Genomic DNA, 5,909 nt, shown 5'->3' with positions numbered 1-5,909 from the left:
TCCGAAGAGCTCTTAACCTTTATTTTATTGCTGCAGCTACCAGTGTCGTCCAGTTGGGTGATCCTCTGCTCTTAATTCCTCAACCTTAGGGGTTAGACAACCCTTCAGTCGTAACACAGATCAGGGGATTATTCTGCTCCGATTTCAAACAACGATCTGTGTATTCTCCAGAAAAAGGAACAGGAAGGTGTCCCCTTTTTGCCCAAAAGCCTCTCGAACTTCGTTGGTCTGGTGTTCCCGGATTTCCGCCAACCCCTTCATGGTTATTGCTGTGTTTATGGGATCCATCCTTTTGTGGTGACTAGCTGGAGCCCAAACGCCATGACCCTTGGACCCAGTTGATGTCTCGGCAGTCACTGTGTCTGACTCTGCTACGGAGGGTCCTCGCATCTCTGTGACCTCGTCTGGTGTCTGTTCCTTTCTCTGTAAGAGACAGAAAACCAAAACACCTCTCTTCCTAACCCTAATAATCTAATGTTATTATCTACTGACCTTCTAGTGATTCAGAATTGGTCTAAAACATTCAGAATGTCCCAGGGACTTATTCTAATCATATCTTATGTGTGTGTAAGCGTGTTTGCATTTAGCCCTCTGCACTCAAGGCGTTTCCTACACTTTATCAGTCCGGACGAAGCTTATGACCTTCAAAAGGCCGAGTGCCAACTCGTTATAAGCACATTTGCAAGGTGTGTCTGAAAATTATTGAAACCCCTCTTTTTAACAAAAGACAAAAAATTAACAAATCTTCTAAACGCTATTCAGTTCATTTCAATGAGTAATGATTAAACATGAAAGTGATAGTTTATGCTTTTTCACTGATTCTCTAAAAGGTCCGTCTTCTCGGACCGCTATTAGCTTAAGCTTTACCATTCCTAAATTATTAAAGACACAAATGAAGTTATAAAATGTTCAAATAATCCTGGTTTGATGTTAAAGCTCAACCTTCCCCCCCTTTTTTGACACATTCCAATGTGTCAAATCAACGGAGCTAGAACATTCAAAAAAAAATTAGGCAGCTACAAAGTTTCCCAGACTCTTAAGGTGATCCGCGTGTAACGTTCTGACTCAGGTATTTAATATTTTAATGAATCTCGTTTAATTAACTGCCACTATTTAAACTAACCTTAAAGACATAATTTAAGAAAAGATCACAAAGAATAACATGATATCAGTGTTTTGTAAGCGCGTGCGGCCCTCCATGCTCGAAGCCTTTCCCCTCAATAGATCAGTCAGACATTCGCGCTGACTGTAGCTATTAACCCTTAATAACTTGAGCACAACTCTACAATGAGCAACAAGTTGCAATATGTATAAAAATGATCGTGGTTACACCTGCAATGAAAAATTATATCATTATCCTAACACCTGTAAATAGAAGATTCATCAGAAGTTATAACAATCACAGGAACACAGATGTTAGTATAAGGTCAAAAGCTTCAATAAATGATCATCGATGCAATGCTTGTTGCATGATTCTCATACAATAATAATGCTGACATTGAAAATAACAGTATAACACCCCCTTTTGTCCCGTTTCACTTGACACCTAAACGTTTATAAATGCCTCTTTAATTCTTGATTTTATTTCCCCCTTTTCTCCCCTTACTGACCACAGCAGGGGGATCTTAGTTTTGAATCAGCCATGAATCCAGCTCACCTGATTCATCAGTGAGCTCCACCATCACTGGCGTCTGACAGGGTGGTGCTGCATACTCTTCCTTTAATATCACTATTTTCAACCTGTTAATGAGAGTGTTTAAACCTGAAGTCGACTACGTCCACAACAAGTCAATACAGCTGTAAATGTGGCCAATTATCAATCTATTACCAATCAATAACAACAGATAACTTCTATTTTATGCATGCTTTTAATCAACCACTCACCCAGAGGATCTCCAATCCCAGCAAGTTCCTTCTCCTCCTTTAATGAGTCTGTCCTCCTTCCATGCCCTGGTAACCGGTCCATCCAGAGCCATATGATCTCAAATATACATACAACAAGCCAAACCACACCTTGGTCACACCAACCCCTTCCCACCCCCAAGATGTCCAATGCCATCCTAGTATGGACTGTCAAAAGTGGCTTTAACGCTGACTGTCCTGACAATCCATCTCATACTTTTCCTGGTCAGATTTGCCAATCTCTGCACCAGGGTTTTAAACGTTTCGCCATTTTCATTAGGTTTTATTTGTGTTTTGCAAAAGTTAAGTGTAACCAAATCTCAGTTGCATCATATCAGTCATGCTCTTCTAATTATCCTTGGGTGTTGAGACTAATAACTATTAACTCTTGCCGCACCGAGTGGTCCTAATTTTGGTTAAAGTTAATTGATAACCTTTTGAAGGCGATTGTTTCACACCTTTATTTAGATGTCCCAGTCCTGTTATCTCGGGATACATCACGCTGCCTTATCTGGGGTTAGCTGTTTTCGGGGGATGCGGGTTGAGTGGGGGAGCTCTTCAACGAGGGGGAGTGTGCTCCCCCTGATGAGGTCTTCTAGGTAAGCTAGGTTAGCCTTCTTGTGTGAGCTTTTCAAGTGCACTTTTAAGGTTTGTGGGATTTTTTGTTTTATAAATGTCCCTCAAGACCCCCTGATGACCCAGTAATTCATTTTTGCGCACTGTAGTACACATTTAGTTTTTTGCTTGTAGCTCTCATACTCTACTTGCCACTCCTCTAAGTCCTGATGTTTCTTAGAGAGGACAACAGAACCTTTAAAATTATATCACATGTGTGGGGGTGTGGCCTTGCCAATTGTTTTTCCCACCTTTTCAAAATGGCTGGCGTGCCCACAAGCACATTTTATGGAAGAAAGAAAGGTAAGCTTGATATTTACAATTAAAATGTTTTGTTAAACTCAGATTTTTATTTTATTCAAAAAATAAACATCTAGTAAATAATTTCAGGGGTCTTTAAGAATTAGGCTCATTTACTTTCACAGGGAACATGACTAATTTATTAATGTGTGCTCTACACATTGGGACTTTATATTTATATTTATTTCACTTTTTCCTAATACCCAACTTTTGACAAAGGCGGAGAGAATTCTTAACACAATTATTAAGGGAGATTCAAACATAGATTTTTCAAAATATGAGAGGGTCAGGACCCACTAAAAGCCACAGAGAAGATTATCGAGATGCAGTGGCAGATGTAATAGAGAAAGACACAGGGCCACCTGAAATCTGTCGTCCTATCTGGTGCAAAACCAACATGTAGTAGAATCTGGAATTTTGATTTTGAGTTAAAAATAAAATATGGGTAAAATGCAGAAATCTTTTCCAGTAAAGTAAAAAAAAATAAGTGTCGCAATTATAGTTGAATCCATAACACCTAATTGTTTCTACGAGATCACGTCGTTGCTGAAAGTTATCAGTGATCTCAATGTGTGAAAAGAACTCACAGTATCTGGAGTTTAAGCTCCTCTTGGCTGAGAAACCTGGGACAAACATGTGAACAAGACCTGAATAATACCAGTAATGAAGACTTCTCTCCAAAGATCAATAAAAGGAAGCCCCAATCTGATGAGAGTCTAGCAAAATATGGTTCACTCCACTTGCCTGAAATGGTTAGCAGTCCAAGGCATTTCAGTTGTAGAATGATTGGGTACAACAATGAAACAGATGTGAGATGAGGGAAGTGCCAAATGTTCCTTTGTGTCTCCAAATAAAATCAGTACTTCCTCAGATATCCTAAATAAATTGACTTTTGTGAAATAGACAGTTCAGTGCCATCACTTATTCCTAAATCAATAGTTTACAGCTAGTGAAGTGTCAGTGACTTCTGGGTTGGTCCCTGATCTTCATCTTATGAGATTGTTATTTTAATAACACTTGATTCATTTAAAAGAAAAAAGAAAAAAAAGAAAAAAGAAAAAACGAAAATATTTTCTCCCTGTTTTTTCTTGTTCTCTGGGTCTCAGGAGGACATTACGTCCCTCTCCACTACAAGACTCTTGTTATGTCTACAAAACATATTAAAATCATCCTCAATTCTATTCTGGCGCTGTCTCCCGACTTTTCCTGACCTGATTCTGCGCGTGAACGGAGCAGCAACACAGACAACTCGACTAACGTACTACCTTAATTTCACTATAGGGCACGCACACATCAATGCAACCAAACACATTTTGCTATAAATCTAGTTAATTTTAGTTAGTTTTGTGAACATTCAGTACAGTTTTAGTTAGTATTTCTTTTTTTTTTTATTTTATTACCGTTAACGCAAATTTTCCACTTCTACTTTTCGTTATTTCATTTGTTGTCTTTAATAATAATAATCTCCTCTGCACCCTGAATAAACACCATTAACATGATCAACCTTTTGCTGCTTGTTATTACACTATGTTATTGAATCAAATACTTCATGCTTATGTGGTTTACGACATTATATGTATCTAAATCTCCACTTTGTGTCTAAATGTTTGAAGGATTTTTGAGGGTCAAATTTTGAGAATTTGACCATAGTGAAAGTTATGGCGTTATCACCCCCTTTGGGGATTACCTGTTTCCAGTTTTGATGATATTCCTCCCCGTTCTTTATTTTTGCAAGTACCCCTCTTCGGTGGCGAGAAACTGTTGGTGTGATCAAGCGGGTGCTGTAAAAACAAAAGCTCAGGACAGAACAGTCACCAGTCATGTACTTCATTCAAAATTAACAAATATCAAGCTTCATATTGATCCTCTGAGTGTAATGGTACATTTTAATTTGCACTTCTAAAAACAATATTTTCTTTATTTTACTCTTGTTCTTGTGCAGCACCACCCCTCAGCACATGCCCCTGTTATTTTATCTTACTTTTAAAGTGTTGACTACTTCAAGAGAGCGCCCAAAAGACGGGGACCAGTGTTTATCATTACATATCTCCATTTTGAGTGTGGCTGTCTATCATTCCCCTGTTATTCATAGACCTCGGTGGAGGGTTTTTTGTTTGTTTGTTTTTTTTTCTAAAATTAATTGACTCTCTATAGTGACCCACTATGGTTAATAATAACATGCTCAGTCATGAGTGGGATCAAACCTTTTCTTCACTTTAGCATTTAATATTCCCAACAATATAATGTAATACCTTAATTAAAACACAGCTACTAAAACACAATTTCCTTAATGCAAACATCAGTAGCTCAAAATTAGCAACCAAAGGGTTCAGTCTGCAGTTCACACTGCTGTGAAGCTACAGCTCTTTAGTCTCTGTCATCCTTCTGTTCTTGCAGACAAAACAAAGCAAAACAAAACATCCACCCTTCTTTTACAGGCTGGGTGAATTGTCTGTGGACATTCAATAATCCTAAAGTCAGCACCGTTTTTGTCTCAGTATCAAGTCAGTTAAACTTTTAGTCGTCAGTCCATGACTTTCAGTCGTCAGTCATATGCATACATCCACACACATTCATACCAAAAGTTGCTGATAATGGAGTCTCACGCGCAGCCTATTCGAGGCTCCATCACCAGCAAGATGACGTCATCATTTTAAAGGAAACAGCTCCTTGTTTGTTTTTCCTTCTTTGGACTGGATTGACTCGCTGCAATCCTTTTAGGCTTCAGGATCAGTGTCCCATATAAGTGAATTTTCTCCCAAGCCCATTATAATCATGGAGAAAAAATACTTTGCGACTGTTTTCAATAAGAATATTTTATAGCGCTTTAAAGTTCAATCTCTCAGGCCTGGATTAAAGAGCTGATTTGTTAAATCAGGAACTCACAAAATACCAAAATATCACCACCGGTGGATCACACCTCTCAGATGTTCTTATCTCAGTGCACTGTAACAAAAGCAAACCCAGACGTAACCAATTAAACACTCATATAATAACAGATACTGGGGCCCATTGCAAACATGTCCAAAGTTCAAACCATCTTTCTCTCTCTTAGAGAAAGAGAACAATCCAAACCTCACTGATAGAATCAA

This window comes from Rhamphochromis longiceps, linkage group LG4, assembly GCF_057381845.1.
Source record: "Rhamphochromis longiceps isolate RC_006_pf linkage group LG4, R_longiceps_female_GT1.1, whole genome shotgun sequence".
In the NCBI taxonomy this organism is placed as follows: domain Eukaryota; kingdom Metazoa; phylum Chordata; class Actinopteri; order Cichliformes; family Cichlidae; genus Rhamphochromis; species Rhamphochromis longiceps.
Note: the sequence above shows the minus strand (reverse complement) of the source record.